General features: G+C 47.1%; 1 long non-coding RNA gene across 1 annotated transcript in view; it reads right to left on the bottom strand.

The window, feature by feature from the left end:
* The window catches only part of LOC131484308 (uncharacterized), a 104,355-nt gene that overhangs the window by 15,391 nt on the left and 72,255 nt on the right, over window positions 1–16,709 (bottom strand). The window contains exon 2 of the long non-coding RNA XR_009248155.1: window positions 911–2,882. This is a non-coding gene — a long non-coding RNA (uncharacterized LOC131484308). The remainder of the gene's footprint in view (window positions 1–910; window positions 2,883–16,709) is intronic.

Genomic DNA, 16,709 nt, shown 5'->3' with positions numbered 1-16,709 from the left:
TTTCAGTTTCATTAATTGCTCTGAAAACCTACAATTTAGGTAAAACTAATTACATTCGATTTTACCCATTTGGTGAGCTCTCTTTTAATATAGGTGGGATTGAAAACAATCACTCTCATCTATACGTGTCATATATGATATGACAATAGGAAATACCAGGAGACATCTATCCACTCCTTCAAAATTAGATCTAACTTGATTTCTAATGAAGGGTTTGCTCTTGCAAGAAATTGCCTTGACAAGTCTTTTCTTCTAGGAATCAATTTTTTTTTCTCTTGTTTCTCTTTAAAACAAATCCTTCTGATACCTTTTATAGCTTCTATAAGGAATGGCCAATGTTAATTATACCGTGGATGCATACTATGGAATTCACACTTTGGTCAGGACAGACATGGTAATTGTCACACCAAGAGGTGGGTGGCAAGACTCTGCAGAGAGGTTCATGGGGGTAGAGAGTCTGGTTCAAAACAAGAGGCTGTTGTGAGCTCTTCCATCAGAACTGAGATTTTGAAGACACTGACAAACACAGTTCTGAACACCCTAATTGCTATTGAAAGTGTGAGTCAGAACTCAGAAATTCAAGAGTGTTGGCCAAGACCTAAGATATAAAGAAGAAACCAGAAATCAAAATGGAGAAAAGGAGGAGATCAGCCACAAGGGGCCCCGTATGTTTTACCACCCAAGGCTCACCGAGCAGGTCAGCCTTCACTGGGCTAGCCAGATCAGAACGATTCTATCCACATGGCATCATACTCCCTAAAGGTCCATCACACGATAACACAATACCTGACACAAATGCAAGATGTCTCCCCGTGCCATGCCTATTTGGTAGGAAAAGAAAATCGCATTGATGGGGAACAAAAGGCTTAGATTTACAGATCATACTCAAAATATGAGAACCCAGCCTTACTCAAAGCCACTCTGCAGGACTTCTCAAGGAATATGACATATCCCATAAGGAAACGAACAGCCTTGACTGTCCTTATCCTCAACCTCATCACACCTTCCTTCCAGTTCTTTCTGCAGGTGTGGCGTAGGATTTGGGCAAGTTGGTTTGCCTCTCCCAAATTCATTTCTTCCTTATTTAAATGGCGATAAACATCTTCTCTCATGCAAGGCAGTTAGAAATTAGTTAACGATAATAAGGTTATCGTTATCATGAAGGGCCTTGCAGACAGCAGATGCATACGTGTTGATGGATTCTTTTTCTCCCCCTTTCCCACCGTCCCCTTCTATTCCAGAAGGTAGCTTCGTTGGGCTGAGCCCCGGGTGTTGTATGTAAGCGATGAATCACGGAATCTACCCCCCCAAACCCAGAGCACACTGTATACACTGTCAGTTAGCTAACTTGACAATAAATTATATTAAAAAAAAAAAAGAATCCATGAGAAAATGGCAGAGAAGGGAATTCGTTATTCTGTGGTGTCTTCCTCCGCTTCCAGACAGAGACCTTTGTAACGCAGCTCTCATACTGCTCTCGGTGTCTGTTCCAAGAGGAGTGCCTCCTGCCCTTCCTAGCCCTTTCAGACTGCAGACCAATACATCCAAGTAGGCCAGCAACCGTCCAGTGCGCTTGGTTTCCACCTCCGAGCCCTGAGCAGAGATAGCAACTAAATCACACTGCACATGTACTCAAGGTGACCGAATCCCATGGTTGCAGACAATAGGTTTTGTCTCAATTCGCTGATAGTGGTGCCTTCACTCCTTCCTCCCTTCCTTCCAATGACACGACGAGGCCCCGTGTGGCCCGGAATCTCTGCATCGGAGGCCAGTAGCAGCTGCCGCTGCAGATCAATGTGCCTGTGGGCTGCCCTGTGCCGGGAATGGGACCCGATGAGCAGAGAAAGCTTGTCACCTTTGATTACTCGCCTTCTACCGGTGCTAAAGAAACAAGATGTGAAGAATGGCCTCTCAAGAACATTTGATCCAGCCTGCAAAATCCCTGCCACTTTAACCCTTCCCTGCTGGAGATCCATGTATGGTCCTCAGAGGCGTTTTCAATGGAATGTCATTTCCAATCAATGGCCTACACGCAGACACGCCAACACGGCAGACTGCGCCGGGAAACCATCCCGTATTAAGAACGGACAGAGAACAGGCGGAACGTACTCTGCGTCGTTTCCCTTCGGCGACACGTTGTGGTTAGGACGGCACTGGACTGAGCCACAGGCAATCTGGCTTCTGGTTTGTCTTCAGCGAGCCACGTGCGCCAGGCTGCCCCCATCCATCCAAGGAAGAAACCAGAGAGGTTGGCGTCTGAGGGCCCTTCCAGGCCTGAAATCCCCAACATCGTGCAGCAGCCAAAGGTCCAGGGCTGGAGACGTGCAGGCATGGTTTACAGTCAGCTCCATGACTGACCCGCGAGTCACCAGACCTTTCTTTGAGTTTGTTAACAAACACGGGGATCATAAGCGTGCCTAATACGTAGAGTTATTTTGAGGGTTTTAATACGGTAAGTAAGTCAAAGTATTTAGCTCAGTGGTTGTCCTATAGAAGGAACTTAAATTAAAAACCATATTCATGATTGCTTAGAGGATCTGTGTAACTGCGGATCACTGTTGATGAATCTACAAATCAGATGGCTTTAAAGTTGATTGTTCGGTAAAGACAATGAACTCGTCGGGAAAGATGTGAGGGTTTCCGTTTCTGCAAATGCCCCTGCATTACTCCGCCACAGAAGGTACCAGAAAAAAACAAACAAATGGACCAACAAAGAAGCACAGAGCACGTAGAACGTTGCTCCCTGAATGACATCCGAGGCCTGGCCGCTCAAGGGCCCGGCTGCTTTCCTGAGTGCGTGCTGGCTCCTCTGTGCCTTCTCATTGCTAGCGGCTCTGCTCACACCGTGTAAGCAACTCGTAGAAACCCCATTGACAGTCAACCTGCATAGAAAAGCCAAAGGAAAGAGTCAATGCAATTAACCCAGAGTGAAGTCCTGCTTCGAAAAAATTCTCCCGCTCTATTCTTGGATTTATAGTACAAGGTTTTCACTGTAATGGCTCTTGTAAATTAATTGCAGACACAATTGTCTACGGGCATCCTCAGAATAAGTGGCAAGTAGTTAATTGCACCCCGAATTAGCCAATTCTGCCCATAATTAACCATTTGAAGACAATTAATTGCATGCATAATATTTGCACCTGCAACTAATTGGAGGCCCTTATATTGGTCCTGGAAGAAAGAAGGAAAGAAAGAACAACACCAACAACAAAAGAACCAGGGACTACTCTTGAAATGTCGTCTTGCACAGTCCACGGTCCATGGAGCTAGGAGGGGAGTGGAGCTGCGGGGCGACTGGACCATGCTACAGCTGCCCCGGTGGCAAAGCGACCTTAAACCCTCGGGAGCAGCAAGGTCGGCGGGACATTATTTTTCCCTCGCACTTCCCTTATCACTACTGCCAACTGACTGTACTTAAACTTAATTTCTTCAGCTATCTAATCATAAAATTGGAGGCTATTTAACGTGTGGAAAAATTGAGACCAATTTACCTTTCGCAATAGCGCTGTTGTTTTAAAAGAAAGGCTAAGTTCTCTCATTTTCGCTATCGTTTTATCCACGGGCAGCTCACTGCTTGCCACGGTCAAGAGCAAACGCTCTCCCAGGCCTGTGGGCCATGAGAAGAATAATCACATATGTGGCATCATTCCAGAGGGGTTATGTTTGTCTGGATTAGCGTCCCCTGTCACGCTCAAAACAAAACATTGCTTGTTAGTAATAATGACAGTGGTAGTAACACCAAAAACGACAATCTCTACAACCCCCGTATAGTAAATTCTTTCCCCCAGTGCTGTCTGCCACCTCGCGTAAGTTGTCAGAGCAATTCAAAGAAGATATTTTGTGCCCATTCTGTAGATGAGAAAATTGTGTAGAGAAACTGTCTACTTCAGCTAATGTTGCACAGATAATATGTCATTGGAAATATAATTTAAACTGGGGTAATCTACTCCATGTAAAGTGCTTGGTAGAGTGAATACTCCCTCAGTGAGTGATACAGTGAGTACTCAGTTAAGATTAGCCAAAGCACTCATATCCCCATTAAATTCTAAGTTTATTCTCTTAAACGGCCACATTGAGGATGGCGTTCTAATACTTAGGGATAAATATTAAGCACTCATCGTATTCTAGTTACTAAGTGCTTCACGCGAACTAAATCAATTTGAATTCCACAAGAGCATGAGATGATATCATCGTTATCCCCATTTTACAGATGATAAAACTGAGGTGGAGAAATGTTAACTAACTAGCTTAAGAACGTAAAACCATCAAGGGGATGAGAAGGAGGATTCCAACACTAGAATTCTGGCTCTAAAAGGTGTGTCCTTAACTGTCGTCCTATATTATGTCTTTCAACCTGAACAGATGGGTGGGTCTGTAAAAAATGTGTCTGTGTGTACATAAACTTGGACGTGATGGCTCTGTCTGTTAAAAATCAATACGTAAAACAATAACAACAAAAAACCTGTCCTGGATGACGAATGCCTGCTTTCCAAATGAGAGCAGAACCACATCGTCTCTGCTCTGGGAAGAGGAGAGGAAAATCCTGTTTACTCCCCACATAAGAAACTGGAGCCCACTGGCTGCAAGTTGGTTCTAGAAGGAGGAGCTCTCGCTGATGACTCAGAAAACGATTTGAAGAATCATCAAGAGAAGTGGCCAGGAAATGAAAGAGCAGAGACAGAGCGAAGTGTGGACGCCAGCCCAAAGCACATGGCATGGTAAAAGAGGAGGGGCTTGTGCAGGTGATTCGCAGGAAATGAGACACCAACAGGGAGGGGTGAGGTCAACATACAGGATGCTGTGCCCAGCACAGGGGCTGCCGTTGGTGAGCCAGGGTTGGCTCCACCCATGTGGGCTCATCCTGGGCTGTCCTGAGGGTCTCACGAGGACCTGTGGCTCTTTAATGGGCAGAATGGTTTCCTGCAAGGGCCGTCTTCTCCGTGGAGGTGGAACCATGCTATACTACAAGCTGAAAGGTGCTAATGGTTGATGTACCATTGTGTCAAAGAATTCAGGAGTGCCAGTTAGATACTTTGTGAGGAGTCAACAGAACAGGGTTCACACAAGAGAAGGAGAGGGAGTGGAGGCTCCCAGTGAGGTGAGCAATCACCACAGTTCAGCCTCAGAACTGACATCAAACTCCTGGCAGTTGGGAAAACAAATAAATACAAACATTTTGGTGGGGGGCTGGGTATGAGTTTTCTCATGTGACAATGATAAGCTGTAAAGGCACCAGGACCCTTAATGGGTTACCCCTGCCCCCCGCCCGGCCCCAGAAATAAACCTACAACATGGCATGGTCAATTTTACTGGTAAATATCTTGAACACAACAAAGCCAATGATAGACGAGTAGCTACTCAAGTAGCCTGGTCAGAGTGTGGCCACTGATCCAGTCGCCATCATATTGAGAGACTGGTCTCACAATCGGGTGCAAACCCAAATAAATCTTCCTTCAGCTTGTGTTTTCCCAGCTTATACACAGCATGAAAGAAAGGGTGTTCTAACATGTCCCTGAATCATGGTGATCCGTACATGAGCACAACCCCACCTTTCCTTCATTTGCTAGTGTAACTCCTGATGCAGACCCAGTGGTGGCAGCATGGTATATCTCCCTTCCTTCCTTCCTTCCTTCCTTCCTTCCTTCCTTCCTTCCTTCTTTCCTTCCTTCCTTCCTTCCTTCCTTCCTTCCTTCCTTTCTTCCTTCCTTCTTCTTTCCTTCCTTCCTTCCTTCCTTCCTTCCTTCCTTCCTTCCTTCCTTCCCCCCTCCCTTCCTTCCCCCCTCCCTTCCTTCCGTCTTCTTTCCTTCCTTCCTTCCTCCCTCCCTCCTTTCCTTCCTCCCTCCCCCACTCCCTTCTTCTTTCCTTCCTTCCTTCTTCTTCCTTCCTTCCTTCCCCCCTCCCTCCCTTCCTCCCTCCGTTCCTTCCTTCCTTTCTCCCTCCCTCTCTTCCTTCCTTCCTCCCTTCCTCCCTTCCTTCCTTCCTTCCTTCCTCCCTTCCTTCCTTCCTTCCTCCTTCCCTCCATCCCTCCTCCCTCCCTCCCTTCCTTCCTCCCTCCCTCCTCCCTTTCTTCCTTCCCCCCTCCCTTTCTTCCTCCCTCCCTCCCCCCTTTCTTCCTTCCCTCCTCCCTTCCTTCCTCCCTTCCTTCTTTCATTCATTCCCTCCTTCCTTCTTCCTTCCTTCCTTCCTTCCTTCCTTCCTTCCTTCCTACCTTCCTTCCTTTCTTTAAGTTTATTTATTTATTTTTAGAGATGGGGAGAGAGAGAGATAGCATGCATGGGGGAGAGCCAGAGAGAGATGGAGAGAATCCTAAACAGGCTCTGCATTGTCAGTGCAGAGCCTGGTGTGGGGCTCAAACTCATGAACTGTTAGAGCATGACCTGGGCTGAAATAAAAAATAAGACACTTAACCGACTGAGCCACCCTCGTGACTAAGGGACACCACTAGGCATCTCTAGTATGGGTTCTTTAAAATGCTGTTTTTTACTGGTAAAGTAATCCTGTCTTCTCTTCAATCCATATCTGTCATTTACTTAATGTCAATACTAATTTGTTTTTTGGTCATGGATTAATGTGAAATGTATGAATCCACAGTCTACCTTTCTCTTTGCCACAGGACAGCATAGCTAGCATTGTAGTAACTCTTGCATATTACAGGTTATTCATCGTAACCGTTTGGAGGTAAACAAGAGTGTCCTTGACCTCCAGGACGCGAACCCTCTGCGTCCTGTAAGTTGGAATACCCAGGTCACCGTGGTGGGCAGCGATTCCTCCTGCTTGCCCATTTTCTTTGCACACAACACGCTAATGTTGCCTAGTGAAAACACTCTAGCACATACCGCAGACCCTCATTTGCTAGAAGAATCATTCATCCTGAATAATTTGTGGCCTCCCATTGTGGTATTCCAATCAGGAGGGCCACCCCATCAGGCCTAGGGAGTTGCCACAGTTAGCTAACATTTATGTGTTACACACCTTTGGGGCTTAAAAAAATTTTTTTAACATTTATTTATTTTTGAGATACAGAAAGAGACAGAGCGTGAGCAGGAGACACAGAATCCAAAGCATGCTCCAGGCTCTGAGCTTTCAGCCCAGAGCCCAATGCAGGGCTTGAACTCACGAACCGCACATCATGACCTGAGCCAAAGTCAGACGCCCAACTGATGGAGTCAGCCAGGAGCCCCCACATTTTGGGATTTTTAATAGATGTCCAAGGTGTCAAAGTTGTGGTAGGCCAACATCTTCATATTATTTAGGTTTTTTTTTAAGTTTATTTATCTTGAGAGAAAGAGAGAGAGAGAGAATTGAAAGCGAGCTCCGCACTGTCAGCAAGGAGCCCAATGAGAAAGCCGATCTCACCAACCATGAAATCATGATCTGAGCCAAAATCCAGAGTTGGACTCAACCAACTCAGGCACCCAGGTGTCCCTAGACTCCTATCATTATACACATTTGTTAATGCCTCCTTCCCACATTGGATTTTCAGTCCCTATTCTGTCCCTGGACAGAATGTCAGCGTGGAATTAATGTGCGCTGGGGATTCATCATCGGCCACCTCGACATCTGTTATACTCTTACACTTTTTCTCCTATAGCCCACAGAAACTTAAATTTAAAGCTTCCTTAACAAAACTGCCAAGCGCCGTGTCAAATGCATGCTCTATGAAGGGAGGTCAGTGTCTGCCAGCTTCCCTGTCCCCAGGTGGGTGCCCGCAGCAGTGAGGGCGTGGCTGCAGGGGAAGGCAGGGGCAGGCAAGACGGCTGGGCAGGGGGGAGGACCCAGGAGAGAGAGGAAAGGCGAAAATACCCCTGTCTGAGCTCAGATCAGCCTTCTAGCCCTTCTAAGATTCCTACTTCTCCCCCAGAGCCCCCACCCCCATATTTATTCCCATGACACCCATTATTGTTCACGGAAACCTAGAGACCCCTCTCCCCCTGCCCCTGCGCAGCCCCACAAAAGCACGCAGATCCAGCTAGGATCTGGGAGCCTCCAGACTAGCCCACGAGCGTGAAGTCATACATGCATAATTTATACAGCCCGATGCCACCACATGCAGAGTTGTACAAAAGCCATGAAAAGAACTGCTCCTAGAATACGAGGCACGAATCAGAAGGAGGTGCTCCTTGTGGCATCGCGGAACATGGGCCTTCATCGCGTTCAAATGTCTTCCTGGCCTCCGTGGCGCGTCTCAAACTACATCTCTTTCCAGCCCAGCGACAACAACGCCTTCTCTCACATTATTTGCGGGGTGCTCACCTCGCCCGCTCTTCAAACATGACCTAATTGCCACCTGCCAGGCAGTGGCCTGGGCGTAAAACGCGGCTTTTTGTGTAGGAAGGCGGAATCATCGTACAGCACCTCGCATCCGAACAGCCCGATTGGAAAGACAAGGGGGCCGGGGAAGAAGTCAGAATGAGAATTAAGGACTTCTTTCCCATTTACCTAGGAGTCCTCCCCAACCCTCCATACATATGTTTTCAAAAAAGGTTGTTTAAAAAAAAAAAAAATGGAAGAGAACAAAAACTCACAAACTGGATTTGCCAAAAAAAAATAAAAAATAAAAAATAAAATAAATAAATAAAAATCTCTCAGCGTGAGGCGTCCCTTGCTGGGAGTGAGTCTGAGTGTCAGGTTGGAGCTTCCGGCACCTTCTCCCAGCTTTCGCCAAGCCTGGCCTTCGCAGTGAATCAACCACGGAGGATCCTTTTTATCAAGATCCCGCCGTTGTTTGCCCCTGGCTTCTGGAGGTCTGGTCTTCGAGATGGAATATTCGTGAAACAGGGAGCAGAAAAGAAAGAAACCTACTGGGCGGATGAGTGTTTTGTTCTGGGATCATCTCCGTGAGAGCGGAGAGATGAAACCGGGCTGAGTGTGCTTGTGGAATCCATTGGGATCTCGCCTGATAAAAAGGCTGGGTTTAAACCCGCCAGGCCAGGGGGATTTTCAGCCGTAGGCTGAGGCTCTCTGGTAACTGGTGCATCGTCACACGAGTCCCTTAAAAATACCCAGGGCCAAACTGAGATAACAACGTGTGTCAGCTCACGCTTCAGCAAAAATTAAGAAATAAAAAATACCCGGACAAAACACTGAGACTTTGAGGAGAGCCTCTACACGGAACTGTTGCCTTTGCGGGGTTAAAACCAATGGTAAGTCAGGGTCACAGTTCATTAAAGATGTGCTCGCTTTATGTGGTATAAAGCCAAATTCTGCCCACAAGGCTTTACATCTAGAATCTCGTTCGGGGCCGCGGCGGGGACAGGAAGACAGGCATTATTAGATTTTTACTGGCAAATAGGAGAGAATCCTGTGACTTGAACAATCAGGCAGGGATACAAGTGAGGGGGTGGAAACTTACCTTTTTTTGTTTTTTTGGTTTCTGTTTTCTTTTTAAGAGAGGGAGAGCGAGCATGAGTGGGGGAGGGGCAGAAGGAAAGGAGACAGGGTCCCAAGCGCGCCAGTGCAGAGCCCGATTTGCGGCTCGAGTCCATGAACTGGGAGATCATGACCCGAGCCGAAGTCAAGAGTTGGACGCTTCACCCATGGCGCCCTCCCCCACCAGGCGCCCCGAGCGTGCGGAGCTTTGTCAAAGGAAAGAAGCAAGTATTTCAGATTTAAAAGTAAAGTTCAGCTCTGACAAAAACACCCACTTTCCTAGGAACTGTCATTTGTTTCTGACAATTTTGGTCTGTATGCGGTTTGGAAAAAAACCGTCTCTTTAGAAGATAACACACATGTGGCTACACCATATCCATAACATGTGTAGAGCATGGGTTGAAATCATTACGAAGCGGGTACAGTACTTTCTGCTGAGGAAGTTTAATGCACTTCAGGGACTGGAGTGTGCCGGAACCATCTCTGGGCACCTTGGAGGAATGGTCAAATCCAACATTTAACCGAGAGTCACTTGTCCATCTCCCACCATCCTTACTCCCCTAGGAAAACCGGGAGTGGGGCTCTAACCCTACCTCACACGGTATTTCCTTTTCCTTTCTCATTTCATCTGTATAGGATATATGTGGGTTTTACCAAGACAGAAGCCTCTGAAAATGAAAAAACAAACAAAAAAAAACCAAAAACCAAAAAAAACCCCAGGCTTTGTAACCAGTGAGACAAGGCATCTAAGCTCTGGTGGTCTTCCAGATGCCTTCGAATTACACAGGAACCCGGTAAACACAGGTACCAACATCAGACACGAATGAGGCCACTCGTGGTTGCCCAGACACACTCTGGTGTCGAGTAAGGTCCTGGCTTCCGGACAGTGCCTGTCCCCACCCCCACCGCTAGACTTGATCTTGACTGGCAGAGATAAAGTGTTCAGAGCCTTCTGACAAGAGTTGGAAAACTCGATCAGCGACCTTACAAAAATAGACATCATTTTTCTTCAGTTGGCCAGGTGATCTAGCACAGGGCTCCGCGTCGGCTTTCTGTGAAGGAGCCAGTGGGTTTCAATTTGTGGAAATGAGCCGCAAGGAGAGGTTCAAGGTGATGCTCAGGTGAGAATGAGCTGGGGTTTTCTCCCACCGAAGGCTTGCCGTTTCCTATACGGGCACACGAAGCAAGAGTGCGACACCCAAGGAAGATGCCTACTGGGTACATTCTGGGCGAGAGCATTACATGAGGGAGGCAAGTCGCGGGACATTCAAAAGGAAAGCAGTAGATTCATGCTGGAGGGGACGATATTTACTGGCTTGAAACAAACAGGCTGTCTTCGTTTCCGCAAAATAACATTTTTGGTGTCAGGGAATTGTCATGGCTGTCCGCTCGGTGCCACAGGCCATCACTTACCACTTTTTTTTTTAATGCTTTCTCCAGAGCCAAACAAAGGCAGTTCAACTTTTTAAATGTTTATTTAGTTTTGAGAGAAAGAGAGAGAGAGAGAGCATGAGCAGGGGAGAGGCAGAGAGAGAGGGAGACACAGAATCTGAAACAGGCTCCAGGCTCTGAGCCATCAGCCCAGAGCCCGACGCGGGGCTCAAACTCACAAACTGCGACATCATGACCTGAGCCGAAGTCGGACTCTTAAGTGACTGAGCCACCCGGGTGCCCAAAACAAAGGCAGTTTGAAGGGCAGCCTATGGAAACAAGGCCTGGGCTTAGCAGTTTGAGGCTAACCCCCCAGACTTTCGCTTTGAAGGCCACTTGTGCAAAATGGATGGAGACAGTAACTTCACAGTGGCACCATTTCTGAGTGCAGTTGCTGCTTCCCTTGGGGCACGTCAGGTAGAATAAAGTAGGCAAAGGAAGCCAGGACATGCATGCTCTGGGGGAAGGTGGCTTAGGCGCTCTGGGAAGTGAAGCAGAGGACAGGGTTTGTCTTCGAGGCCAGAGCTCAACACTCTGCACACCGGAGGCCAAAGGCATCCCAGCCCCCGAGTTATGGATGAAGCCTTACAGGAACACAGCCGTGCCCACTGGTTTGCGTATTGCGTATGGCTCTTTTCAAGTTCAAGTAACAACAACAGAGCCGAGGAGCTGTAACGACGTCCTTGTGACTTGCAAAATCGATGTTCTTTACTACCTGGCTCTTTATAGAAAAGGTCTGCCGGCCCCTACTTGTAAGCAAGGGACAACTGCTAAAATGTGTCTCTCCATAATGACATAGGATTAACAAAAGAGGCTAGAAACGCAAGGAGTAGGCGTTCAAGGTCATTTTAAATTCTTCCCGTTCCATAAATTTGGGGTCTCTCGCTGATTTTAGAAAAATTGCACGAGCAACAACAATGTATTGAACCAGCATGCTAGGTAGTAATTGAGTTAAGTTATTTCTTGATCATTGCAATCGATTTTCTTTCATTATTTCTCACTCTTGATTCTCTAAAGAGTTGTGCACCGAGCTAGAGCCAACTAACGTGTGTAGATCACTGCGTGGTTGGGGAAGAGTTGATTCCTGGGACACAGTGGCAAGCAGCACAATTCTCCAAATTGCCAAGGCTTTGTTGTTTAAACAGACACCTTTTACATCTTTACCCAAAAGAAGTGAGCCAGGGAGCGTTTCTGGGTCACTTCCTGGGTTTCAAATACTATTGCAATTTACAAAATTGGGGGCGCACCTCCAGAGCCCAAGTAATATGGAATAGGTTATACAGAGCACTGGGTCTGAATATTTAAATAAGAAGCGTGCTCATCCACTGAGTGGCCAAAAGCCAAGCTTTCGATACGGATTTCCTTAATCGAGAAGACGTGCTGTGTTCCAATTAGACTGTGTACTGCTGTGCGTTCTTAGCACAAGCCAAAGGGACTTATTTTCCATTTGAACATGGAGAGAGCTTCTCCTTTCCCATGAGATCAGGATCTTCCACTGCGGTTGGCGGGAATCATAATTCTGGGCAAGAGCAGAGCTTGGTTGAGATATGGGTTATTCGTATCTCGTGGCATCTCAAGAAGAGTTTGCATGATGCCGATGTATTCTATTTTTTTTTATTTGTTTTGTGAGAGAGAGAGAGAGAGAGAGAGAGAGAGAGAGACACAGCACAAGTGGGAGAGGGGCAGAGAAAGGGAGAGAGAGAATCCCAAGCAGGCTCCGGGCTGTCACCGCAATCTTAATGAACCCGTGAGATCAGGACCTAAGCAGAAACCAAGAGTCGGACGCTTAAACAACTGAGCCACTCAAGCATTCCACTCATTTGTTCTGAGATTTAGTCAGTAACCAAAGGGAATGGCCTGTGGGTTTGTAAGGCTCTGAGGAAGTGAATTTATATAGCACCCTCTCGAAACATGGAGTAACGCGTTGCTGAATATTCACTGGTCCTCATGCATTTGGTTGGTTTCTTTTCTTCGTTTCTTGTCTCAGGTATCAAAGTTCATGAACAAATTGATCCTGGTTTTCCCCTCAGAAATAAGCCCTTTTTTTAATGTCTCACTTTTGTAGCGTTTTTCCAGCATTTTGGAGAATTCTCATAAAGCATTTGACTAAGAGATGCGGGAGAAAGGGAAAGGCTTTTGAAGGAAGTCAAAACGACAGGTGCATCCCCAATGCAAGCCTCACTGGGTGGCATGATCTTGAGACAGTAAACCTCATTTATCTCTTTGATCATCTTCTTACCAATCTATAAAACAGGTAGGATCTGAGAATCACAGGAAAAGCAGCAAAAGTAGCTCGATTCTCCTAGGCTTCCAGAAGCCTGCGGTGGGCAGGTAGGGTCAGAACAATACTGTCCAGCCCAGTTTCCTCAAGTCATTGAAGTGGGTGCCGCCACGGAGCATTTGGCTCCTGATGCGCCAACACGGTGTTCTAGACAAAGTCACCTTACGAACCTTCCAACCTCTTGCGTATATTGGGGTGACAGACGCCCCTCCTCACCGTGCTGTGAGACGTTCATGGACCATGGCTCTCAGAACCGGGTCACCGTGACCCTGACCCGGCATTCTCCCTCTCCATGCTGACCAGGGCTGGGTCGGGAGGTAGCATCTATGGAACTTCATCCTTCTTTCTCATCAGTCACCATTGAGAAAGCTGCTTTACGCTTCTCTGCATATTTCTGTTTTCAGACACTGCACTGACTGTATCACCAACAACCCTCGGGCTGAGGTTCCTCTCACCAATTTTTCTAACACTTTCTAATGTGAGAGAGCCTCGGTGCAAAGCTACCGCCCATCTCTTCTCTGGGGGCAGCTTGGGCTACTGGAATGAGACAGCCGAGACGGGACAGCTTAAAAAACAGAAGCGTGTTTTCTCCCAGTTCTGAAGACTGGAAGTCCAAGGTCAAGGTGCCAGTAAGGTTTGTTTCTGGGGAGAGTGCTCTCTTGCTTGCGGATATCTGCCTTCTCGCCGTGGCCTCCTCTGCGTGCGTGTGCAGAGACAGAGAAAGTTCCGGAGTCTCTTCCTCTTCGAATAAGGACATCATCCCTGTAAGATCAGGCTTCGCCCCGTGATGCCACCGCAACTCAGTTACCCCTTAAAGGTCCTGTCTCCAAATATAGTCACATTGGGGGTGAGGCCTTCAGTCTATGATTTCCAGGGGACACATTTCAATCCATAACAAGGCTTCCGGGTTTCTAAGAATCCTGAGAATTGGCCTCACGCTGGTTCAAATCTCACGCAACCTGTGGCTGTAGTCGTGCGAAAGGATGAATACATAATCCAGGGTGCAGCACACAGAGCCCGGGACGTGAAGGTCAGCCTTTTTCACCACCACCCCCTCGTATGCTCAAGAAAGTCTAAACAATGCTTTAAGAAATGGAATCTGTTCCTGGGATTTCTTCATGTCTAGAGAGAGCCACAGTTTATAGATGGCTCTGGAATGATGCCCGCTGTTGCCTGGTTACATCGCCTCCTGGACACCAAGCTAGTGACACCACTTCATGTGCCAACTACATGATCACCAGGTGCCTTGTGTCCCTTCACCTCCCTTCGAGGATGACGTTTTCCCCATCAGTGTCTGGGAAGGACCTGTGAGGCGGAAGCCAAACCACTCAGAAAAACAGGATGATGTGCTTGAAAAAGCGTGACCCTTTGGCACAAACAGGGGCTCCCTGCACCCACAGGTGGGACGTCACAGCTGGCCAGCCTGATCCGGGAGCGCTAGGGTATGGTTTTCAAAGACAGCCATCTCGGGAAGAAGGGCTTGTCTATGTTCAGAACAAGGGTCTGATGATCAGCTGCATCCACATGAGGGGCATAAAGCTTTAGCTTCAATAAAGGGAGAGATCAAATGCCTACGAAGTCATGAGGAATACTGCGCAAATCAAACTTATAATTAAAACGTAATTCCTGTCCTTCTCCTGATGCACAGAATGCTCTTTTTTTTCTGGACCGATGCCAGGGTATGCCATCAGAAGGCAGATCAGATGCTCACATAGAACACCCCGATGCCTGCCTGGCGGATCTCCGTGATGTATGCGTTTTCATGGATGGAGCATGAGACCAGGTGAAGAGAAGAGGGACAGGGCACAGGAAAAGGTGCCGACGGCTTCTTTAAACAGTAGTGAAGTTTACACAAAAGAAGCCACCGTTTTTAATCCCCCCAACTCCCTCCTATCACCCACCGCAAGAACAAGGATTTGAAATCAGTCAGAAAAAAACTGGAATGATTACTGATGAAAGGTTCGAAGAAGGTATCTCATCAGAGAGCTGAATTTTCAGCATGACGTCAAAATATCCTACCCCAAGGACCCATGCTGGCGGTAAGCTTCCCAAGGAGCAATTTTAGAATGCAAAAATTTACCATGCTGACTGTTAGTCAGAACGCGCTTTTAAAACCAAAGAGTTTTCATTCATTTTTCATTGAAACTGACTGGGGCCCCACAGCAATATTGGCTATACGCCAAGGAGTGGGGACCTGTGTCACCAAATCCAGTCTCTACACTCAATCACCCAGACTCAGGCCAAAGAAAGAGATGTGGAGGTCAAAATTCTCTTTTCTATAAATAGCTTCCTTTCAGAAGAACACGCTTCCTACTTTATTGCTCCCACAGACACCTCCCAGGACTCATGTTTTCAAAACCACTATTCTCTTTAGTTTCAGAATAATTTTGGAGAAACCTTGCAATGTAGCCTTGCTTTTCAGAGACACATGTGCCCAATGCCCGGCCGTGCTCCTTTTGGGCAAGTAGATAGTTCACATTTTTGAGATCGTTCTGCCTTTTTCTTGTTTGTGTCAGACATTCCCTTCCTACCAACTTGGGACCACTCGGCTTCCGCGGGATGGTAAGGAGAGAGCAGCCCCGTTGTTCTGGAATCCCATATTCTTTTTTTTTTTTTTTTTTTTTTTTTTTAAATTTTTATTTATTTTTGGACAGAGAGAGACACAGCATGAACGGGGGAGGGACAGAGAGAGAGGGAGACACAGAATCGGAAACAGGCTCCAGGCTCCGAGCCATCAGCCCAGAGCCTGACGCGGGGCTCGAACTCATGGACCGCGAGATCGTGACCTGGCTGAAGTCGGACGCTTAACCGACTGCGCCACCCAGGCGCCCCTGGAATCCCATATTCTTTCAGAACACTCGGTTGAGTAAAGTGATAACGATGTTATGTGCGGGCCTGTTGTCATGTTTCATCAAGTTCTTTACTGAGCTATATAACCTCTCCTAAAACCTGCCCGAATGGTACAGTTCAGAGAAACCTTTGAACAGAGCTATTCTGTTGCTTCCAGAATTCATGAGGGTGGAGGTGTTGGGGTGCAAAGTTTGAGGGGCTCATATTATTCACATGGAGCGATTCTTAAATTCTTTAAGAAAACACAAAATTAAAAAAAAAAATCCTCATCTTTGACTGACCGTTTCACTATAAAACCTCACTCAGGGCATAAAATGATGCCTATTTTCATTTATTTCTAGAGTGAAAAGAGGCACTTGAAGATAGTACCTTTTTTAAAATTTTTTTTAATGTTTGTATTTATTTTTGAGACAGAGCGAGACAGAGCATGAGCAGGGGAGGGGCAGAGAGAGGGGGAGACACAGACTCCGAAGAAGGCTCCAGGCTCCGAGCTGTCAGCACAGAGCCCCATGCGGGGCTCGAACTCACAAACCTTGAGATCATGACCTGAGCCGAAGTCGGATGCTCAACCGACTGAGCCACCTAGGCGCCCGAGATGTTACCTTTTAAAAGTTGAAATGTATCCACTGTGTCCCATCTTCCAGGCCCTGTTAGGCCAAGTGTCCTACAGGCGTTAGCTCGTTCGATGCCTGTGACAACCCAGGCTATTAATTCCACTCTGGAGATGAGGAAATCAGGGCTTTAAGCAGACTCAATATCACATCCAGGGCCACACAGG

Source organism: Neofelis nebulosa, chromosome 9 (genome assembly GCF_028018385.1).
Source record: "Neofelis nebulosa isolate mNeoNeb1 chromosome 9, mNeoNeb1.pri, whole genome shotgun sequence".
NCBI classification, from domain to species: Eukaryota; Metazoa; Chordata; class Mammalia; order Carnivora; family Felidae; genus Neofelis; species Neofelis nebulosa.
The sequence above is the reverse complement of the archived record's forward strand: the minus strand, read 5'-3'. Positions and strand labels throughout refer to the sequence as shown.